Source organism: Carcharodon carcharias, chromosome 1, assembly GCF_017639515.1.
Source record: "Carcharodon carcharias isolate sCarCar2 chromosome 1, sCarCar2.pri, whole genome shotgun sequence".
Classification (NCBI taxonomy): Eukaryota; Metazoa; Chordata; class Chondrichthyes; order Lamniformes; family Lamnidae; genus Carcharodon; species Carcharodon carcharias.
The window spans coordinates 190,366,667-190,391,716 of NC_054467.1; the positions used below are offsets into that span (position 1 = coordinate 190,366,667).

The 25,050-nt window shown below is 44.8% G+C and overlaps 1 long non-coding RNA gene across 1 annotated transcript; it reads left to right on the top strand.

Moving 5' to 3' along the window:
- Nucleotides 1-20,515: 20,515 nt before the first annotated feature.
- Nucleotides 20,516-23,651, top strand: LOC121282092. Its single transcript, XR_005943992.1, has 2 exons — nucleotides 20,516-20,626; nucleotides 23,137-23,651. It is a non-coding gene; the product is annotated as an uncharacterized LOC121282092 (long non-coding RNA).
- Nucleotides 23,652-25,050: the final 1,399 nt, after the last annotated feature.

Sequence of the window (25,050 nt, forward strand, 5' to 3'; positions counted from 1 at the left end):
CCCACCGAGGTGTGTGAGTCTGCGCTGGTGGAGGGTGTGGGTATGCGCTGTGTTGGATCTTCCAGGCTGCTTATTTCCAGCTCTTCAATGGAGGAGGTTTCCACTTGGCTGGGGCTGAGTACGTGGATGGAGCTGAGGGACTGGTTGGCTGAGGGTATCGGTTGCTTGGCAGAGCTCCCTGTGAACCAGAGTAGAGATAATTAGCGCATGGCAGCAGAGTCAAAAGCAGGAGAGGGAGCACTCACATTAGCGTTGAGAGAGGGATGACGGGGTGCAGGATCCTCACGTGGGTGTTCACTCCTGACCTCCCTCTCACCACAGTTATGTTCCATGTTCTCACCAGCCAGTGCGATGGCACACTCCTCAAAGCATGTGAAGAGTCTAAAGTGGGCCACTCCATTCCCGATTTGGGACCCATCCCTGTTGTTGTGAGCCAGCTTCTCCTGCTTGAAAACAGATGGAGAGAGTGTGAGCAGCACACATGGCACTGCATGGAATGTTTGTGTGGTGAGCGGAGCCATGGACAGGATGAGGACGCAAGCTTGAGAGGATATGATCCTGATGGAGATGTGAGGGTGTATGTGAAAGATGGTGGTGTTGTCCCTTGAGGTGTGAGATCCCTGTGGATGTGTGATGTGTTTGTGGGTGTGTGAATTGAGAGTGATGAGAAGAGTGACTTACCCTGGTGGAACGGATGAGATCATTCATCCTCTTCCTGCACTGGATGGTTGTCCTCTTTTGCAGGCATTGGCACTGACTACTACTGTCACCACCTTCAATGCTGGATTTGTGACATTGCTTGCTGGTCTTCACCCAGAGTGATTGTAGAAGACTTCACGATAGGCTTCCACTGTGCCCAATAGGCACTTGAGAGAGGCCTCGGTAAAATTTGGGGGCAGCATGTTTCCTCCTGTTGGCAGCCATCAGTTTCCAGTGGCTCCCTATCCCTGGAAGATTGCTCGCTCTGTGTAGGAGCCCCCTTTAAATATGGCATCCGGTTTACTGAAGGCCTGAGGTGAAGTTGGGGCGGGCGAATCAGAGGCGACTCTGCCAGTGGCCCAGCATGTTTCCTGGCAATACATTATTAATGAGGTGGGAATGCAGGGAAGGGGACAATATGGCGCAAAAAGCCACCATTGCGGCCAGCTAGTAAGATGCCCATTCTCTTGCCCGCTACCGCATTTAGTGGAAATCTGGGATGATTCTGCCCTGAGGCTCTTGCGAAGTGCTGTGTGCCTGGCATCAAGAGCATACTTATCAGAGCTCAGCTTCATTGGGTCAGCCATTACAGACACACCCTCACCCTCCCATCTTTCTGGCTCCCTCTGCCCCCTCTCACACCCACCCTCAGTTATCCAAAGAGGCGATGGAAGAATCCATCAGGTATTATTCCTGTGTTCATGTAGGGATTGTGGTCAGGTTGTGAACATGTAGTATAATTTCACAATGTTAATGAGTATAGGTTCCACTGAGAAATTTCAGGTTACAAATAAAGCTAGTTCTGCAGCAACTTGTTTGATTTTGCAATTCGCTGCAGATAAATTATTTTATTTACTTAATCATTATTCTTGTGAAGTATTTTCAACATATCCAAATTAGAGCACTCATATGATTTGATTGAATAAGATCATTGCTTTGAAATCTGTTTAAATCTGTTGGCAGTGATAAGGACTGTTTTTAAATAAATAATGCTGGAGAAGTATGATATTTTAAAAATTTGAAATATATTCCAAACTGAATGCACCCTATGCTTTACTTATAGTTGGAGCTTTAGACCCTAAAGGTAGACACCAAGGCTGATCCATCCAAGCTTTACCAGCAGCTCAGAATTTCAACCTCTGACTCAGCTGTGTGGGCAGGACCAGTATTGAGAGGCAGAGATAAAAGGAACAGCATGCTGAGGCCCAAGACCAGCAACGAGGGCGGAACCAGAGATGAGAGAGGGACAGGAGGTGTGAGAGGAGCCAGAGATGAGAGAGGGACAGGAGGTGTGAGAGGAGCCAGAGATGACAGAGGGACAGGAGATGTAAGAGGATCCAGAGATGAGAGAGGGACAGGAGGTGTGAGAGGAGCCAGAGATGAGAGAGGGACAGGAGGTGTGAGAGGAGCCAGAGATGAGAGAGGGACAGGAGGTGTGAGAGGAGCCAGAGATGAGAGAGGGACAGGAGGTGTGAGAGGAGCCAGAGATGAGAGAGGGACAGGAGGTGTGAGAGGAGCCAGAGATGACAGAGGGACAGGAGATGTAAGAGGATCCAGAGATGAGAGAGGGACAGAAGGTGTGAGAGGAGCCAGAGATGACAGAGGGACAGGAGGTGTGAGAGGAGCCAGAGATGAGAGAGGGACAGGAGGTGTGAGAGGAGCCAGAGATGAGAGAGGGACAGGAGGTGTGAGAGGAGCCAGAGATGACAGAGGGACAGGAGGTGTGAGAGGAGCCAGAGATGAGAGAGGGACAGGAGGTGTGAGAGGAGCCAGAGATGAGAGGAGGACCAGGGGCGAGAGTGGAACAAAGGGTGAGAGGCGGACCGGGGTGAGAGGGGGCCCAGAGCTGAGAGGTAGACCAGAGGTGAGAGGGAGCCCAGAGGTGAGAGATGGGGATAAAAGTGGTGGTGGAGAGAGAACAAAAAATAAAATTAAGGAGCGACATCACAGGATTGCATGCAGGTGGTTGGTTGAGGTGAGAATTATAGTGCTTTCCTCTGTGTCTCTGAGTTGATTAAACTGTGAGCTGGAGAAATGAATCAATGACTTCATTAAATTAATAACATAAATAAAAAACTTATTGAGATATATATATGTATATATATAGAAATCATAAAAAATTAATTTATTCAGGCTATCATTAAGCAAATGAATATATAGGACTAGAAATGGTGGAGCAGGCTATGTGGGACATTGCAGTAAATGAGAGCTTGTGAACGGCAAGATTATTCTGGCTTCTTACACCTGCAGTAAATGAATCATGACAACTGAAATATCCCTCTCCTCTTCCACATTCCTTTCCAGCCATCATGAGATACCCCTTACTCTGACACCTGGTAGGCAACAGGTCCTAAGGAATCTTGGTAGTGGCTGCAGAGCATGCTATCTATCCCCCTAATTATAGAATCCCCTATCACTACCACATTTTTATTCTGCCCGTCCTCAACTTTAGGACACCCTCCTAAACCCTGATAATTTGTGACTATCCTTCCTGGAGTATTTCTTCCTGTCCTCACAGGTAGCCAGTACGTTGTACCTGTTGGATAGGAACAGTATCTGAGGGCCCTCCTTGTCAACTTCTCCTAAGTGCCTCCTATCCTGCTCACTAATAGTTGCAACCTCCTTTTTTCTGAACTGTTCTTTCCTCTGAGTTGTGACTGTGTCTTGGATCAAACTATCCAGAAATTCTTCCTTCTCCCTTCAGTTTCAGAGTGTCTCGAACTCACACTCTAGCTCAAACATCTTGAGCCAGTTGCCGTGGTCTGAGGCCTGCAGGCTAGCAGCCGCTAATTTTTGCAATTTTGTATTTTTCCATTTTATTTCTGCTTTGCTTTTGATTTTAAGCCGAGAGTGAATATTTAAAGTCCTTTTGCATTAAATCTTACTTGGCAGGCATTGACCTTAACCCAGCTATGATTGTGCTTTGATTAACTAATCAACAATAATCAGTAATGACTTGTTCCCCCAGACCTTGTTTTATTTTTATTAAAATAAAATGTTTTTTTGTTTCATTGTTTTATTTATTCATTCTGGCCATGCACAGCTAATATTTAGAATACACCTCTGTTTTCCATTTTTCAAGCTAGAATACTAAAATAAGTTGTCTTTTGTTTATCCTTTTTCTTACTGCATTCAGTGACCCTTAGACTACAGGCCAAGGCGATGAGTAACCTTATCTTGGTCACCCAGTATGGTCATTAGAAGATGAGGTTTGATTGATGGGCGTCACACTTGAAGATGACAGATGGGAAGACGCCATCGAAAGATATGTAAACAACTTGATATTGTGAAGTCTGCATGGCCTTGCAGTGCTTGTGAAGAGAATTGATAAGCACTGAGACTTGTTTTGGGAAAAGACTGTACCAGACCTTGGAAGGCTGGAATAGAGCCAGAAAATTTGACTTAAAGGGACTTTGCTTCAAGGACTTACTGCTGCAGCCGTAGTGGAGTAGTCACCACTGAAGACGGGAGGAAGGGCCAGGTGCAGAGTGACTGACTGTAGTGCCCACCCATGGGCTACTCAGTGACTTGATAATGTATGTACCAAAGAGATGGCAACGTATGTACAAATATGGGGTGCTGTCATGGAACAGGCTATTTTAGGGTTATCCATTTTGGGAAGCTGTCGTGGGACAGAGCAAATTGGGGTTTATTCTTTGTGCTTTAGAAAAATCTACCTTTCTTCTTTTCTTCTGATATATATAAAGTGCTTTCTCCTTTCAATAAAGTTATCTTTCTTTTTTCTAAGGCTATTTTTCTTTTCTTATATATAGTAATATATTTTCAATTATAATTGCCATATTATTATTATCATTATTCAATTTTCAAAACAATTGTTGCTTTAAAACATTACTTGTCACAGTCACTCATTCCTGTTATGTCCAGAGTATGGCTCCGTACCTAAGTGAGACTCTCAGGCCCCACCATACAGTGGGCTATGTTGGAAGGAACAATGTCTGGAGGAACAGGGAGGAGGTCTTGCTAAGGCAATATCAGGAGCTATACATCAGGGAATATCAGGAGCTAAATTGAGGAGCTGTACCAAGGGAATGGAAATTGTGTCCCAATGGAAATGCTAAATAGGGAGGTGGCAAAGTTTGTAAACCTGTAAAATGGGGGAGTGGGGGTGGGGAGGGATGTACAGGAGATTAAATCAGCCTAAAAATAAATGAAACAGGAAAGAAGAGCATACAAAAAAAACTGACTGGCCAGGGTATAAATGGAATTATGGAACAGGAGTGTAAAAAAATGTTTAAAAAAAAATGAAGTCAGAAGAATTGCTGTTAAGAATGAGTTAAACTTCATGTATAGCAATGCAGACAATGTCCATAATAAAAAGGAAACAGGAAGTAATAATACATTAAGGGGAACCAAATACAACAGGGATTGGTGAGAAGCTCTAACAACTCATTGATACCAATGCCCAACCAGGACCCTCCCCCACTTCCTGTACCTCTGACCCCATCCCGCCTTCTAATCCCAGCCCTTGCCATGTATTCACCATACCCTCTGACCTTCCCTTCTCTGATGCTGAATGTTCAGTATTCAGCAAAGGACTCAGTTTTATACTCTTATGCCCTCACCTCTCACTCGGGCCTCTTACCTGCTCTTGATCTTTTCACTGAGAACTGTCAGCGTGACATTAGCAGTCTCAATTTCTCTGCTCCTCTCACCCACTCTAACCTGTCTCCTTCTGAACTTGCTGCACTCCGTTCTCTCAGATTCAACCCTGATTTTGTTATCAAACTTGCCGACAAGGGTGGTGCTGTTGTCTGGCGTACTGACCTCTACCTCGCAGAGGCTGAGGGCCAACTCTCAGAAACTTCCTCCTACCTCCCCGTGGACCATGACCCCGCCACCGAATATCAAGCCATTATTTCCAGGACTGTCACTGACCTCATCTCCTCTGGAGATCTTCCCTCCACAGTTTCCAACCTCGTGGTCTCCCTACCTCGGACAGCCCACTTATACTTCCTCCCCAAAATCCATAAACAGGACTGTCCCAGTAGACAAGATCTGTTCCTGCCCCACGGAATTCATTTCTTCCTATCTTGACTCCATCCTCTCTCCCCTTGACCAGTCTCTTCCCACCTACATCCGCAATTCCTCTGATGCCCTACATCATCTCAACAATTTCCAATTCCCTGGCCCTAACAGCCTCCTCTTCACCATGAACGTCCAATCCCTTTACACCTCCATCCCCCACCAGGATGGTCTGAGGGCTCTCCGCTTCTTCCTTGAAAAGAGGTCCGAACAATCCCCATCCACCACCACTCTCCTCCGTCTGGCTGAGCTTGTCCTCTCATTGAACAATTTTTCCTTAAACTCATCTCACTTCCTTTTAATAAAAGGTGTGGCTATGGGTACCCGCATGGACCCCAGTTATGCCTGTCTCTTTAAGGGGGATGTGGAACATTCCTTGTTCCAGTCATACTCAGGCCCCCTCCCACAACCCTTTCTCCGGTACATCGATGACTGTTTCCAGCATCCACAATATTTTGTCTTTATCTAGGGGATTGGTGAGACATGGAGACAGAAAGATCAGCACTTAGAATTAAATATTGCAGGGTATAATGCATTTAGTAAAGATAGAGAGGTTAAAAAAGAGGAAATGGAGTAGCTGTACTTACTAAGGGAAACATAACAGCAGTAGAAAAAGTGATGTGGCTATCAGCAAGACAGAAATTAAATCTACGTAAACAGTGGTAAGAGATAATAGGGCTGGTCCAAAGATCACCTAATAGTGGAACTGAGGCAGAGGAAAAAATAAACAAACAAATTAGTGAAATGAGTAAAAAGCAGAATAATAATTATGGGGGATTTCAACTATCTTTATATAATCGGCCAGAAGAGATAGGAAGGGGAACAATAGAGCAGAGTTCCTACAGTTTGTACAAAACTCCTTTCCACGCCCAAAAAGGAAAGATTTGCTACTGGATCTAGTAATTGTGAATGAGTCAGATAAAAGAAGTAAAAATAGGGGAACTTCCAGGCAATGGTGAACATAATATATTACGGTTTAAAATAATAATTGAGAAGACCACAATCATGATGAACAACACGGTAATAGATTAGAGAAAAGTTGTTGATAGGCTCAGTATAGAACATGGGAAAATAAAAAGGAAAAACAATATTGGCAAATAGTGGTGTACGACAGCATTGGAAACATTTAAAATCCAATAAGTATGAGGTGATGCACTTGAGCAGGACAAACAAGGCACGGGAATACACAGTGAATGGTAGGACCCTGGGAAGTACCGAGGATCAGAGGAACCTTTGTGTGCATGTCCACCGGTCCCTTAAGATAGCGAGACAGGTAGATAAGGTGGTTAAGAAGGCATATGAGATACTTGTCTTTATTAGCTGAGGCATAGAACATAAGAGCAGGGAGGTTATGCTGGAACTGTATAAAACGCTGGTTAGGACACAGCTAGAGTATTGCGTGCAGTTCTGGAATCCACATTATAGGAAGGATGTGATTGCGCTAGAGAGTGTGCAGAAGAGATTTACCAGGATGTTGCCTGGGCTGGAGAATTTTAGTTATGAGGAGAGATTGGATAGACTGGGGCTATTTTCCTTGGCGCAGAGGAGATTGAGGGGGGACATGATTGAGGGTTATAAAATTATGATGAAATTAAATAGAGTAGACATGAAGGAGCTTTTCCCCTTGGTGGAGGGATCAATAACCAGGGAGCATAGATTTAAGGTAAGGGGCAGGAGGTTTAGAGGGGATGAGAGGAAGAATTTTTTCACCCAGTGGGAGATGGGAATCTGTAACTCACTGCCTGATAGGGTGGTAGAGGCAGAAACCCTCATAACATTTAAGAAGTATTTGGATGTGTACTTGCAATGCCATGGCATACAAGGCTATGGGCCTAGTACTAGAAAATGGGATTAGAATAGTTAGGAACATGTTTGACTGGTGCAGACTTGATGGGCCAAAGGGCCTTTTTCTGTGCTGTAGACCTCTATGACTCTATAAAATAATGTTAAACAAAGTCCAGGAAGTATATATTCCGGTAAAATACAAGAACAAGGTAAACACCAACGAGTCAGCATAAAAACATGACGACATAAGGAAAGAAATGAGGGCAAGGAAAGAGAGCTGCATTAATACGTGGACAATAGGGAAAACCCCATGACCAAGGAGAATACAAAGAGATTACAAGACAAGTAAAAAAAAAATTAGCAGGCAAAGAGGAAGAATGAAACTAAAATGATCAAGTAACATAAAACAAAGTAGTAAAATGTTTAACAAAAATAAAAAAACCTGGAAAAACTCAGCAGGTCTGTCGACATCTGCGGAGATGAACACAGTTAACGTTTCGAGTCCATATGACACTTCAACAGAACTAAGTAAAAATAGAAAAGAGGTGAAATATAAGCAGGTTTAATGTGGGGGGGGGGGGGGGGGGGGGTGGTGCGGGTGGGACAAGTAGAGCTGGATAGAGGGCCAGTGATAGGTGGAGATAGCCAAAAGATGTCACAGACAAAAGGAAAAAGAGGTGTTGAAGGTGGTGATATTATCTAAGGAATGTGCTAATTAAGGGTAGAAAGCAGGACAAGCAAGGTACAGATAGCCCTTGTGGGGGTGGGGTGGGGTGAAGGAAAGGGATCGAAATAGGCTAAAAGGTAGAGATAAAACAATGGATGGAAATACATTTAAAAATAATGGAAATAGGTGGGAAAAGAAAAATCTATATAAATTATTGCAAAAATAAAGGGGTGATCGGGAAAGGGGTGGGGATGGAGGAGAGAGTTCATGATCTAAAATTGTTGAACTCAATATTCAGTCCGGAAGGCTGTAAAGTGCCTAGTCGGAAGATGAGGTGCTGTTCCTCCAGTTTATGTTGAGCTTCACTGGAACAATGCAACAGGCCAAGGACAGACATGTGGGCATGAGAGCAGGGTGGAGTGTTGAAATGGCAAGTGACAGGGAGGTCTGGGTCATACTTGCGGACAGACCGAAAGTGTTCTGCAAAGCGGTCACCCAGTCTGTGTTTGGTCTCTCCAACGTAGACAAAACTGCATTGGGAGCAACGAATGCGGTAGACTAAATTGAGGGAAGTGCAAGTAAAATGCAGCTTCACTTGAAAGGAGTGTTTGGGCCCTTGGTTGGTGAGGAGAGGGGAAGTAAAGGGGCAGGTGTTGCACCTTCTGTGTTTGCATGAGGAAGTGCCGTGGGAGGGGATTGAGGTGTAGGGGGTGATGTAGGAGTGGACCAGGGTGTCCTGGAGGGAACGATCCCTGCAGAATGCCACCAGGGTTGGGGGTGGGGGGGGGGGGGTGCGTGAAGGGAAGATGTGTTTGGTGGTGGCATCATGCTGGAGTTGGCGGAAACGGCGAAGGATGATCCTTTGAATGTGGAGGCTGATGGGGTAAAATGTTTTATCGGTGCATAAATAAAAAAGCAAAGCTGGGATGGGAACAGGGCCAGAAAAAATTTGTAATTTTTTTCAAGGCCAGAATTTTCCATATCATTGGTGTCGGGTGCCATGGCGGGCATGAGAGGACAATATGGCAAAAGGCCAAAAATCGCTTTCACGCCATTGTGAAATCAGTTTCCGATCATCTGCTCCACCTGTCAATGGAGGGTCGCATTTCCCGCTGCCGCACATCTGGAATGTCATTTTAATACATCTGCAATTAAATAGATACTCTGCTCACCAGAATCATCCTCCCATATTGCGGAGAAAGCACGCCGGCCCAGAACATGCCTTGACAATTGTGACGTGCAGAAATTGGGAATTAACATTAGGGCCTTGGTCAAATTGCGAACATCCGAGGAGCAGAAGATGCTGGAACCTGACAGCTACTGGACCCTGGAGAAACACATGCATTGCATGCTGGGTGGATACTCATGGATGTGACTCTGCCATGAAGCAGCTCACGGCAGGTGGAAAGTCTCCGTTGATGTTTGGGATCTGCTTCGGGATATCAGGGTCTTGGCTTTGGGCTGTTGTCAAGGAGGGTGGGGGGAGAGGGACGTTCAGCCATGAGTGGGAAAGGAAGGAGTACTGGTGCAGGGGGAGTAGGTGGTGGAAGAGGAAGGTCTAGGTTTTAATGGGGGAGGAAGATGTACAGGGGAGTGGGTGAGGTTTTGAGGGTGGGAATTAGGGTGTCGGGGGGATGAGGTTGGGGAAGTGGAGGGAGTATGGGGGAGGGGGATGTAACAGAGGAGAAAGTGGCAACTGAGGAGGAAGGAGTAAGGGGGGAGGAAACGGAGAGGGAAGGAGATCGGAGAAGGGAAGGAGTCCAGGTTGAGGAAGGAGTCCGGGGTGGAGGGGTGAGTAAGGGTGGAGGAGGGAATAAGGGTGGAGGGGGAAGTAAGGGGGTTGGCGATGTCCAAGTAAACGTGCAAGGGAGGTGCCTGTGGAGTCGATGATTGCCTTTTAGGGAGCAAACCGAGGGGGGAATGGTGAGTGTGTGAGCTTGGAGGGTGGGTGGGGTGTGACAGTATCAGTAGAAGGGACAGCGAAGATAGTTGGTGGGCACTCAGCAGACATGGACCCTTGGGGTGCAAAGGAGGAGCTTGTGAAGGCTAATGTGGATGGGGGTGGGATTCTCAGGAGGATAGGGAATGTACGCATTCACCTGGACATCCTGGAAGGAAAAGGGCTCAGGTTGGTAAGTGACAGTAGGGGGTGGGGGGAGGGGTTGGAAGGTGATACCAGGGGGGACTCAACAGTGATGGGGGAAAGGACATGGGTGACTGGGAGAGGGGAAAGGGCAGGGGAGCTGGAAACAGACCTCACAACAATCGTGTTTCTGAAATTGAATGTGAGCAGAGCCTCATGTTGAGCGGGAACAGGTGCTGCATGGGATTGTGATCAGTGGGTGGGTGGAGATGCAGCTCAGCTCAGATGGTCAACTGAAAGAGAAGCCCAGCAGGCAGCATTGAGAATGCATGGGACATTGAGATGAGTGTGATTGAGGAAGGATCCATGTGTGTGGGAGAATGGTTGCACACGAGGCTCCAAAAGGCCCTGCTGCACACACATTTCTCCCTCCAGAATCACTTGTAGTCTGGCTGTCTGCAGTGAACTGCCTTTGGGGTTAGGCTGCAAGGGGAGGACTCACGAGGCCTGTAAATGAAGCTGGATGATGCCATTACACATTACTCAGTGAATGTGATTGTATTTTCAGATTTGAAAGTGACAAAATGTGTTCAGTCATGTAACCACTTGTGATCAGAAATTCATAACTTTTCTAGGCCTACTACTTCTTCTATGTGCTGTCTTGGGAGCTCTGGCTTGCTTTGGATGTCCCCCTGTGGGCCAACTGCTCCCTCTGCGGTGACAGAGGACGAGGTTGAGGGGGTCACGGGCAAAGGGGACTCGGAGGGAGCCACCAGCATTACTGTGGAGGTTGCAGATGGATATAGATAGGTTGAGTGAGTTGGGCAAAGATCTGGCAAATGGAACTTAATGTGGGAATACGTGAAGTTGTTCACTTTGGCAAGAAGGATAAAAAAGCAGATTACTACTTAAATGGGGAACAGCTGCATAATTCTGAGGTGCAGAGGGGTCTAGATGTTCTAGCACATGAGTCACAAAAAGTTAGTATACAAGTACAGCAAGTAATCAAGAAGGCTAATGGAATGCTATCCTTTGTTATGAGAGGAATTGAACATAAAAGTAAGGATGTTATGGTTCAGTTATACAGAGCCTTGGTGAGACTGCACCTCGAATATTGTGTGCAATTTTGGGCTCCTTATTTAAGAAGGGATGTGAATGTGTTGGAGACGGTTCAAGGGAGTTTTACTAGATTGATACCTGGAATGAGGCATTGTCTTATGAGGAAAGGTTGGACAGACTGGCTTGTTTCCACTGGAGTTTAGAAGAGTGAGAGGTGATTTTATTGAAGTATACAAGATCCTGAACAGTCTTGACAAGGTGGACATAGAAAGGATGTTCCCTCTTGTAGGTGAGTCCAGAACTAGGGGACACTGTTTTAAAATTAGGAGTTGCTCTTTTAGGACAGAGATGAGGAGAATTTTTTTCTCTCAGAGGGTTGTGCGACTTTGGAACTCTCTGCCTCAGAAGGCGGTGGAGATGGGGGTCATTGTATATTTTTAAGGCAGAGGCAGATAGATTCTTGTTAGGCAAGGGAACCGAAGGTTAGCAGGGGCAGAAAGGAATGTGGAATTTGAAAAACAAACAGATCTGCCGTGATCTTATTGAATGGTGGAGCAGGTTTGAGGAGCCGAATGGTCTACTCCTGTTGCTATTTCTTATGTTTCTTATTGTAGTGATCGTGGGTAAAACCTTTCCTACTGCTCTTAGGAGTCACATGATTATATTGACGAATCAGCCCGAAGCATGGGTAATCTTAGGGGCAGAGCTTTCCAGTCATGGACCTGGTTCAAGCATGTAGCTCTGTAAACAGTTATCTGTTTCAAGTAAGAAACCTGTCTGCTACATCAAGTTTATTAAATTGGCTACGAGGATAAATAGCTCCGACACAGCCCCTCGCCTCATAAAAGTGAATACATCAATTCTTGAGGAAAGAAAGAAAACTATACTCACCAGTCATGTCATTCTTCAGCAGAATCGACCCTTATGCCTCGCCCATGGAAGACAAGAGCCAGGATATACAGCGCCTAGATTTTTACTTTATGGCGAATGAAATAACAGTGGAGAAGCAGAAAGCAATTCTTTTAAGTGTCCGTGGGAGCAAGACATCTAGTGTCATACATAGTCTGACGGCCCCGAAGGCACCTAATTCTAAATCTTTTAATGAGCAGGTAGACCTTGTGGAGACACATTTTCAGCCAAAGCCATTGGTAATTATCCAGAGGTTTATGTTCAACTCCAGAGTAAGGGCCCCAGGTGGGTCAATTGCAACTTATATTGTGAAGTTGAAACAGTTGACTGAGCACTGCGACTTCGGAGATACAAGCGATGACATGTTCTGGGATTGTTTGGTTTGCAGCCTACACAACGATGCCATTCAGCACCATTTACTTGCAGAAGTTAATATTGATCAGAAGTGCACCACGGAGATAACGCTAGCGATGGAGAGTGCTGAGAGGCACTCGCAGGCTTTGCAGAGTGTGCAACATGACACCGTTCTGCAGTTGGGTCCAGAAATTACTGCTGGGCGTGGTGCAAAAACCAGAGAGGCAGCTGCAAAGCAGGAAACAGTCCCTACCATCAGAGTTCCCCTTTTTCCCTCAGAGACCCTCCCCACACTCAAGTTTGTGACACCAGATTCACACTTATATGGCTTGAACAGAATGACTGGTGAGATATGTTTCTTCTGATAATTCACAATTGCTTTGTTGAATCACCCACAACCCCAAAATTGAAAAAACCCATTTCCAGTCCGCAATGTGAAGTCATATGACTCGGGCTTAAACTTACAAAAACACAGGCAAAACACTATGTCTTGTCCTGAAACCTTAAGAAAAAATGCTCAGACCAATATCACCAAGATATGGCTAAAACAAGTTACAAGGAACTGGCAAAAATAACCACGTTTTCGCCTCAAGTCTTCACAAAATCCTTAGGCCAATATCACTATGATTTGGCTGAAACTTACAATCCCCAACATGATTGGTCTGTCAGGTGTTGAATGTAGGCCTGAGTCAAGGTGACCAGCCCTGATCTTCCTTCCAACTATAGCCCAGATACTCAGAACTGCTCTTCTTAGATAATAATTTAACTCAGACATTAACCCCTTGCTGCCCAGCCCTGTATTGCTGACTGCAACTTAACTTTTTTTTGTAATTTTTAGTTCCAATTATGAGGTAAAAACATGTCCGTGGGTTTTGAAATTATGTTCGATAAATTTACAAGCTGGGGGGATTCCAATTCTACATTACTGCTCGAAAAACGAAAAGGAACACTGGAAGCATCTCACCAGTGATTCAGAAATTAATCTGTTACCAATGTAGGGGTAACCATGTATCGGAAACCTGCAGGTTTAAAGATGCACAATGCCACTACTGTGACAAAATAAGTATTTAAGAAAGCAATGCAGGGTGAAATTGTGACAGTCAATCAGGCAGCAGACCAAGATGATTGAAGTGCACAATATAACTGAACCAGAAGCTGATGATACTGATACCTATTCCCTATACAATGTCAAAGCAGTAAAATTTGAACCAATCACCATCACCCTTCAAGTGAATGGGAAGCCTCTAGTCATGGAGGTGGACATAGGAACATTGACCACAGTAGTGGGAGAACACACATTTAAACACCTAAGTGAAGGTACCCAGCCATCAAACCTGGAGCAAACCATGGCTCAGGTGAAAATGTATACTGGAGAGGCAATACAGGTAAAAGACATCGTCACTGTATCTGTGTCCTAGAGGTAACCGACAGCCCAGCTTCGACTGAACATTGTAACAGGTGAAGGACTTAATCTTGTGAGCCATGTTGATCAAAAAAATTGAGCTCAACTCATCAGAAATCTTTCCAGTGAGGACAGGTGAAATTCCTGAGCTGTTAAGGAAGTATGACAGTGTATCTCGTGGTGAGCTGGGAAAGATAAAAGGCCTACCGAGCAAAAATATGTGAATTCGCAGGCGACACCCTGGTTCTTTAAGGCCAGACCTGTGCCTTATGCCTTAAAGGAGAATGTAGATGCAGAACTGTGCCAGTTAGAAAAGTTGGGCATCTTCCAACCAGTCCAATTTTGGAATGGGCAGTGCCAATAGTCCCAGTGATGAAACCAGATCAAACTATTCACATTTGTGGAGACTACAAATTAACTGTGAACAAGGCTGCTAAACTAGATCAATATCCTATCCTGAGGATTGAAGGTCTGTACGCTAAATAAGCTGGAGGAAAATCCTGCACTAAACTGGACATGAGCCTTGCACACCAACAGCTACAGCTGGACAGCCTAGAGAGTTTGTAACAATCAATATGCACAGGGGCCTGTACCAATATACACACCTACCCTTTGGTGTACCATTGCCTGTGCAATCTTCCAAAGGACTATGAAAAGCCTATTGCAAGGACTTTTCTGAGTAGTAGTGTAACTGGATGACATCCTGATCACAGGATCAACGGAAGCCAAACATTTGGCCAACCTAGAAGAGGTTTTAAGAAGATTTTTGGAAGCTGGTGTACAATTGAAGAAAGAGAAGTGTACTTTCCAAACAACTGAAGTCATCTGGGTCATGGAGTGGATGCCCAGGGTGGATGCTCATGGAGTGGATATCCAGTTTTTGAAAAATTATTCATACACGTGATGTGGGCTTCGCTGGCTGGGCCAGCATTTATTGCCCTTTCTTACTTGCGCTTGAGAAGGTGGTGGTGAGCTGCATTCTTGAACCGCTGCAGCCCATGTGGTGTTGGTACATCCATAGTGCTGTTAGGAAGGAGGTTCAAGGATTTTGACCCAGCGACAGTGAAGGAATGGCAATATATTTCCAAGTCAGGATAGTGACTGACTTGGAGGGGAACTTCCAGGTGGTGGTGTTCCCATCGATCTGCTGCCCTTGTCCTTCTAGTTGGCAGTGGCTGTGGGTTTGGAAGGTGCTTCCTTAGGAGTCTTGGTGAATTCCTGCAGTGCATCTTGCAGATGATACACATTGCTGCTACTGTGTGTTGGTGGTGGAGGGAGTGAATGTTTGTGGATGTGATGCCAATCAAGCAGACTGCTTTGTCTGCTTCTTGAGTGTTGTAGGAGCTGCACTCATCCAGGCAAATGGGGAGTAGTCCATCACATTCCTGACTTGTGCCTTGTAGATGGTGGACAGGCTTTGGCGAGTCAGGAGGTGAGTTACTTGTTGCACAATTCCTAGCCTCTGGCCTACTCTTGCAGCCACAGTATTTATTTCGCTAGTCCAGTTCAGTTTCTGTTCAATGGTAACCCCAGGATGTTCATAGTGGGGGATTCAGTGATGGCAATACCATTGAACATCAAGGGGCGATGGTTGGATTCTCTCTTGTTGGAGATGGTCGTTGCCTGACATTTGTGTGGTGTGAATGTTACTTGCCTGGATATTGTCCAGGTCTTGCTGCATTTAGACATAGACTGCTTCAGTATCTGAAGAGTCGCGAATGGTGCTGAGCATCGTGCAATCATCAGCGAACATCTCCATTTCTGACCTTATGCTGGAAGGAAGGCCATTGATGAAGCAGCTGAAGATGGTTGGGCCCGGGACATTGCCCTGAGGAACTCCTGCAGTGATGTCCTAGAACTGAGATGATTGACCACCAACAACCCCAACCATCTTCCTTTGTGCTAGGTATGACTCCAACCAGCGAAGAGTTTTCCCCCTGATTCCCATTGACTCCGATTTTGCTAGGGCTCCTTGATGCCACACTTGGTCAAATGCTGCTTTGATGTCAAGGGCAGTCACTCTCACCTCGCCTCGGGAGTTCAGCTCTTTTGTCCGTGTTTGAACCAAGGCTGTAATGAGGTCAGGAGCTGAGTGGCCCTGGAGGAACCCAAGCTGGGCATCAGTGAGCAGGTTATTGCTAAGCAAGTGCTGCTTGATAGCACAGTTGATGACCGTTTCCATTATTTTACTGATGATGGACAGTAGACTGATGGAGCGGTAATTGGCGGGTTGGATTTGTCCTGCTTTTTGCGTACAGGGTATACCTGGGCAATTTTGCACATAGCCAGGTAGATGCCAGTGTTGTAGCTGTACTGGAACAGCTTGGCTAGGGGTGTGGAAAGTTCTGCAGCACAAGTCTTGAGTACTATTGCTGGAATATTGTCAGGGCCCATAGCCTTTGCAGCATACAGTGCCTTCAGCCGTTCCTTGAATTGAATTAGCCGAATACTGGCATCTGTGATGCTTGGGACCTCCGGAGGGTGCTGTAATGGATCATCCACTTGACACTACTGGCTGAAGATTTTTGAGAATGCTTTAGCCTTATCTTTTGCACTGCTGTGCTGGGCTCCTCCATCATTGAGGATAGGGATATTTGTGGAGCCTCTTCCTCCAGTGAATGGTTTAATTATCCACCACTATTCACAAATGGATGTGGCAGGACTGCAGAGCTTCGATCTGATCTGTTGGTGTGGGATTGCTTAGCTTACAGCTACAACATTGGCATCTACCCGGCTATGTGGAAAACTGCCCAGGTATGTCCTCTACACAAAAAGGAGGACAAATCAAACCTGGCCAATTACCGCCCCACCAGTCTACTCTCAATCCATGACATAGCTGCCAGACTGGGTCTGCGGCAGGTGGTGAGGGAACCAACAACAGGGAAAAACATACAGTCACTCATCCTCACTAACCTGCCTGCCGCAGATGCATTGGCCAATTACCACTCCATCAGTCTACTCTCGATCATCAGTAAATTAATGGAAGGGGTCTATCACTTGCTGTTTATGCTGTTTGGCAAGCAAGTAGTCCTGTGTTATAGCTTCACCAGGTTGCCACTTCATTTTTATGTATGCGTGGTGCTGTTCCTGGCATGCCCTCCTCCACTCTTCATTGAACCAGGGTTTATCTCATGTGTTGATGGTACTGGTAGAGTGGGGGATATGCCGGGCCATGAGGTTATAGATTGTGTTCGAGTACAATTCTGCTGCTGATGGCCCACAGCACCTCATGGATGCCCAGTCTTGAGTTGCTAGATCTGTTCGAGGGTGGTGCCACACAACACGATGGAGGGTATCCTCAATGTTAAAGTGGGACTTCATCTCCACAATGACTGTGCGGTTGTCACTCCTACTGATAATGTCTTGGAGAGATGCATCTACGGCAGGCATGTTAGTGAGGATGAGGCCAAGAATGTTTTTCCCTCTTGTTGGTTCGCTCACCACCTGCCACAGACCCAGTCTACCAGCTATCTCCTTTAGGACTCAGCCAGCTTGGTCAGTAGCGGTGCTATCGAGCCACGGGTGATGATCACTGAAGTCCCCCACCCAGAGTACATTCTGCGCCCTTGCTACCCTCAGTGTTCAATATAGAGGAATACTGATTCATCAGCTGAGGGAGGGCACTACGTGGCAATCAGCAGAAGGTTTCCTTGCCCATGTTTGATTTGATGCCATGAGACTTCATGGGGTGCAGAGTTGATGTTGAGGTCTCCCTGGGCAACTCCCTCCTGACTGAATACCACTGTGCCACCACCTCTGCTGGGTCTGTCCTGCCGGTGGGACAGGACATACCCAAGGATGATGAAGGTGGAGTCTGGGACATTATCTGTCAGGTATGATTCCATGAGGGTGACTATGTCAGGCTGTTGCTTGACTAGTGTGTGAGACAGCTCTTTCAATTTTGGCACTAGTCCCCAGATGTTAGTAAGGAGGACTTTGCAGGGTTAACAGGGCTGCGATTGACCATTGTTGTTTCCGGTGCCTAGGTCGATGTCAGGTGATCCGTCCGATTTCATTCTTTTTTTGTTTGTTTGTAGCAGTTTATTACAACTGAGTGTCTTGCTAGGCCATTTCAGAGGGCTTCTAAGAGTCAACAACATTGCTGTCACATGTATTGGAGTCACATGTAGGCCAGACCAGGTAAAGATGACAGATTTCCTTCCCTAAAGGACATCAGTGAACCAGATAGGGTTTTACCACAATCAACGATGGATTTATGGTCATCATTGGACTTTTAATTCCAGATTTTTATTGAATTTAAATTCCACCAACTGCCATGGCAGGATTCCAACTTGGGTTCCCAAAGCATTACCTGGGTCTCTGGATTACTAGTGCAGCAGCAATACCACTACACCATCACCTCCCCATCGCCTTTCTCCTCGTAGAGGAGAAAGTCAAGGCAATCAAGGAGGTGTCCTCTCCTACCAGTGTCACTGAACTCAAATCTCTTTTGAGTGTGATAAACTATTACAGTGGCTTCTTGCCAAACTTGTCAACACTGTTAGCCCCTTTACACATATTATTGAATAAGAACCATTGATGGTCATGGAAGGTGCAACAAGAAGCCCTCATAAAAGTCAAGAAACTATTACACTCATCATGTCTACTAGCACATTGTGACCCATCAAAAGAATTAATATTAACCTGTGATGCATCTCCTTACAGTGTGGGAGCAGTGTTGTCACACAGGATGGAAGATGGTTTTGAAAGGCCAATAGGCTATGTCTTCAGAGCCCTCTCTGCAGCCAAGACTTGAAAAGGAAGGTTTATCCATATTATTTGGAGTATAGAAATTCAGTCAATATCTGCATGTTTGACATTTTACTATAGTGTCTGATCATAAGCCACTAATGGGTTTATTTGGTGAAGATAAGGCAATTCTGCTGATAGCCTCAGCCAGAATTCAACATTGGCCTTTGATTTTATCGGCATATGAGTACATCTTTATGCATCGTTCTGGTGCGCATATTGCAAATGCAGATGCACTCAGCCGTCTTCCATTACCAGATAGCAATGTACATGTTCCAGTGCCACAAGAAGTTGTACTTGTGTTGAATTTCTTGAACTCTTCACTGGTCTGTGTGAGGCAACTATGGAATCGGACAAACAAGGATCCAGTTTTGTCAAAAGTCCAAGACCAGGTATTGCAAGGATGGTTGAATACACTAGTGTCTGAAGAGATAAGACCATTCCATGTCCATACAACTGTGTTAAGTTATCATGATGGAATTTTGTTGTGGGGATCAAAGGTCGTCATCCTTTCACAAGGAAGATAACCACTCTTGACAGAGCTTCACAGAGCACATCCAGGCATTTCGAAGATGAAGATGCTTGTGCGAAGCTATGCCTGGTGGCCAGGCATAGACAGTGATATAGAAAAAATGGTTAAGCACTGTCTCCAGTGTCGGCAACACAGAAGTTGCCCATTTCAGCTCCACTGCATCCATGGGAGTGGCCTAGTTAACCCTGGGTTAGACTACATACAGACTAGGTTGGTCCATTTTTAGGTACCATGTTTTTATTGATCATTGATGCTCATTCTAAGTGGATGGGGTGTTTACGAAGTTAGATCATCAACATCGAGTGCAACTATTGAAAACTGCGCCAATGTTTTAGTACACATGGCCTACCAAAAGTCATTGCTTCAGATAACAGTATTGCTTTCACTAGTGTGGAATTCCAGAGATTCATGGGATTAAGCATATTAAAACAGCACCATATTATCATCCCTCATCAAATGGGTTAGCAGAAAGAGCAGTGCAAACTGTCAAATCAGGAATGAAGAAGTTATCTGAAGGAACATTAGAAACTCAAATTTCCCGTTTTCTTTTTAATTATCGTATGACTCTTCAGGCAACTACAGATTCAATATCATCTGAATTACTGATGGTACAAGGTTAAGTCTGGTGTTTCCAAACTTAGAGGGGAAGGTACAGGAGAACCAGAGTAGACAAAAAATGAATCATGATATTCATAGCAAAGCTCAAAAAAATTTACTGTGGAGGAGACAGTTTTTGTGCAAAATTTTGGAAATGGTCCTAGTTGGGTTCCTGGTATAATTGTCTCTGAAATTGGACCTTTGTTCACCCAAGTGGAAGTGGAAGACTGGATTGTTCAAAAACACATGCATCTTCTAAGGAGTAGGGAAACACTCCAACAACCAATTATTCTACCTGTATTTGATCTCTGAGGTGACAGGTTGACCTAAAACAGGATGTCTGATGTCTCTGTTGAATTACCTAATTCTGAACTTCCATTGTCTAAAGATGTCCCTGATGCTGCAGTTCCTGATCATTTCGATCCAATGGGAGAGTCTCAAGCTATGTCACTCTAACAGAATTAGAAAATCACCTCAGAGACTTAATCTATACTCGTATGGTATGTGTATATGTGTATCTGTTGTGGATTACAATATTCTTTATTCTAAATAAGGAATGTAAAAAAAAAGGGGAGGAATGCAGTGCTTGTGGGTAAAACCTTTCTTATTGCTTTTAGGGGTCACGTGATTATACTGATGAATCAGCCGTAAGCATGGGTAATCCTAGGGGTGGAGCTTTCTAGTCGTGGACCTGGTTCAAGCATGTAGCTTCTACAAGAGCTCTGTAAATAAAGTTACCTGTTTCAAGTAAGAAACCTGTCTGCTATACCAAGTTTATTACACTTATGTTTCCTATGGAACTGTGTAGCTACATCATACCATATGTCTGCTAGGAGTGATGTGTGGTTGTGTAAGATGGATCTTTGTTGTATTGACTATTTAAAGTGTAATTTACCTTTTTGTTTGAAGTTTCATTTGACTGCTAATTTCATGTTGGTTCTGTTGGTTCTGATTCATGTTAAAGTGGGCAGTACAAAAAGTGAAATCTTGTTGGTAATTTCTCTAGTTAGGGGTCATTTGGTAAATTTGGTTATTTTGTTTTATGGTTCCCCCATTGAGACCATAACAAAATGAAGTTGTTAATGTTGAAAATAGTGACCGAAGGAAACAATCTTCAGTTTATTTATAATATTACACACCTTGACAAGAGAGAATCACCCCTATGGGAGTTGATTTAAAAGTGAAACTTTGTCCTGCTTGGCTAGCTAAGCAAAATTGGTTTTACTCAGCACTTTTTTCTAACTTTGTGAACACTCAGCCAAGCAACAAGTGCTGTGGAGATAATCAAGTAACTGTTTTGAAATTATTTAAAGTGACCAGAAGATGGCAGTGTTGCAAGAAAATACTGGTAACTTCTGACAATAACAGAACAAAGAAAGGCATGAACCACTGAGTTTTGATCTATCGCTCCGGTAAACTTCCATAACAGAAGCACAATCTGTACTTCAGAAAGCCCGACTTTGGAAAAAGTCATAGTTACTCCGTCATTAAAAAATAGGTCAAGAGAAAATGGCCCAAAGCTTCCGGTCTCTGGATTGTCAGGGACCGGGTGTATGATGGAAGGTGTATGTCAGGACCCTGCGGAAGTCCTGATGCACAGAGAATTGCCCGGGAAACCTTAAACTTCCAACAGGCTGGTTCTCTGCTGCCTGGGACTTTCCAAAGATGTCCCCGATCCTGAGCTTAGGGCAAGCACTTGGGCTAGATACGCACGACTTACCTGGAGATTTACCCAGGAAATGTTAAACAGTTTAAAACCTGGTCTAACAGCTGGGTAACATCACAACTGACCACCCTCGCCAATAACCACCACGCCCCAGCCACCTACCTACTCCCTGACCTATACCCAGCTCAGCCCGACTGCCCCCCTGACCACACAACAAGCTCCCCCGACCTGACCCAACTACGCCCATGGACACTTGACTACCTCCCACTCCCCGACTAGGTCCCTGACCTGATCTGACTACACCCCAAATACCCGACTATCCCCCGACCACCTGTACACCCCTAACCCAACTACCCATTTACCCGCCTGCCTGCCTCACTCACCTAAACATTTACTCAACTATCCCCTCACCCACCTACATACTCACCCACCTACCTGACTATCTGCCTCAGCAACCTACCCACCTGCTCGCTCACCCACCTACCCGACTACTCTTTGCCCACCAAACCAACTTCCCCATCTACCTGACCACTCACATAGTCACCTACCCACTCAACTACCTACCCAATTATCCAGTCACCTAGTTATCAACTAATCCACATACTCACTCACTCAATTCCCCACTCACCCACCTACACACTCACCTACCCAACTACCCACTCACCCACCTACCTGACTATTCACTCACCCAGCTGCCTGACTACCCACCCACCATCTATCTGACTACCTACCGCACACCACCTACCCACCTACCTAGCTACCCACTCACCTACCTCTACTGACCAGCCTCATCAACCTACCCATTACTCACTCACCTACTCACTCATCCACCTACCTACCCACTCACCCACTTACCCACTCACTAACAACCCACTCACTCACCTACCCACTCACTCACCCACCTACCCACTCACCCACCTACCACTCACTCACCTACCCACTCACCGACCTTCCACTCACTCACCTACCCACCCACCCACCTACACACTCACCCACCTATCCACTCACTCATCTACTCACCGCACCCACCTATGCACTTAAGCACCTCTCCCACCTACCCACTGTCCCACCTAACAACTCAGCCACCTACCAACTCATCCCCCTACCCCAGCTATCCATTCATCCACACAGCAACCCACCCGCCTACCCATGTCACCGACCTCGTTCACCTACCCACTCACCCATTACATAAACAGACTGGACCTTTAAATACTTACCAGAATATGGCAACTACTGCCGTAAAGAGGGGGTGTGTCCCCTCCCTTGCCCCAACTCTGCTCGCTGGAGTTAGACGGGAGATGCTGCGCAGCCCATTTCTGTGTCAGTCGGGATGGAAAGATCCCGAAAGAAATGGGCAGTATCATCGAGGCGGGAAAATCATCATGGGCGGTGGCAATGCACCTGGCATTGTCGCTGACTGGAAGATCTAGGCCATTGACACTGGCTTAATGTTAAGCAAGGCTTGATTAATTTATATCATGACAATATTTCCAGATACTAATTAATTCTCTAATTGAAACACAAATTTTCAATGATATTCCAAACCTACAATTCTGGTGTGAAATAATTAATGGAATTTTTTGTTTTACAGATGGATCTAAATTTTGCTGAGCATTCCCAGAGTCAAAAAAGCATCATCTCTCTGTACATCTGTTATCCTCGGTGGGATCTCCACAGACGCTTTTGCTTTCCATGTCACTTCATGGTTGAGGAAATGCATTCCACATGATGTGGGACACAATCCCTCATGAGTCTGTTTTCCTTCCTCCTGTCATCCTAGATGAACTGGTCAAACCGAACAAACTAATCCCTTAGTATCATTTCTATCATGAATATCTTTTGAAACTGGAAATTGATCTTGGCTTTTCTAGGTGAGACCCACTGCATTTCTCTATTTTTGAACTATGATAATGCATACTGGATGGTTGATCAACTCTCCAATATCACAGCCAAATGCTCCTGTTGTCTCAACACCCACACAAAAATGTTTGATATAAGATCTTAGGTATAGTGCAGGAAGATCTTGGAAAATGTTTTTCCTAACCCAATATAGCCAGGAAATAAATAAATGCAAATGGTCTTAGAAATAAAAGTTAGAATGTGAAATGCTGGACAATGTATTTATTTTTTCTGTCCATCTGTTTAGGATGTGTAGTGTTACAGTGAAGGTCAAAAAGGTGCACAACCTAATTCTCTCTGCCCATTTCCTTTTCACTTGAATCATACGTTTTGCACCTCTTCAGCTGCTATGTTACGAATAAGCTCATCAGCTGCAAGAAACTTACATACATACATGTGTGACACTGATTTGTGATGTGATGGACAAAATACACATTAGGCACATTTTTAGATGGAAAATAAATATATGAAGGTAACATATGTTGTGGGTAAGACAACAATAATACCATGTCATGAAATTGATCCTACTAAATAAATCTATCATTTAATCTTGGAGTTCAGCTGATATTCATGAAGTGCTCAAACTACGTTCTTCTAGTTTATAATAACATTCAAACTCCTGATTGAATGGGAACTTTAAAACTCACTTCCAACTATCTATAATCCTGTATTTATTTGGGAAGCAATCACAGGCCAGAGGTTACACAGGCTTTGCTTCAGAATGGTTTTCTTTGGGGAACAGGGTACACTGAGTTATTCTATCCCTTAAAGAAACATGACAAAACACACACAAAGAGCCATGCTATGATTTATTACTACTGTTTCATTTGTAAGCAAGGCTCAAGATGAAACTCAAAATGTTCTGTGGTTGTCAGCATTGAAAGAAATAATGTGTCTGAATAGGGAGGATAGAGAGTTGAGCAAAAGATAATTACTTAATGCAATAGAAATCCTCTAGGAACTGACAATGTGATAGTGGGTGTCAGCTCCTGTGTGATCAGACTCGGGGGGCTAAAGCATGCAATAGACCCCAAGTGTCTAGTACACCCTAATGTACCTAATTACACCCAATGTAAGAGACACTGAGATCTGCAGCGTAATCAGTGTCCGATGCTCGGAAGGGCCCCCAAAATAATTTTAATCTAGGTTGTCTCTCAATTATGTGACCAGAGCATCTGAGAAATTAATAGAAAATTATAGAAACCCTTGGCACCACTATTTAGTTTCCTGAAGTCTCCATTCATGCCAAAAAAGCCTGTTAGTAATCATCACGCAGACCCACTGCCCTGGCGTTCCTAGCACATTGTGTTATACTATGAAATAATACAATCAACTGACCTTGTAATTAATGAATCAAGTTTTCTTATTCCTCTATAACTTTGAGCAGTTAAACAGCGTGGCCTTGCCGATGCTGTGTGGGGCATCTATCAGTCTCATAGTGGATTAATATATGGTTTAGATTAGAACCATCTTCATCTCTGTTTCTATGGCCTTGAGACTGGAGTACCCTTTGCCAAGTTTAGCTTAATTGTGAGTCTCTGCTCAACAGCGATGATGCCCAATATAAATATCAATATAAAGGACAAAGTAGCTGCTGGGATATTTT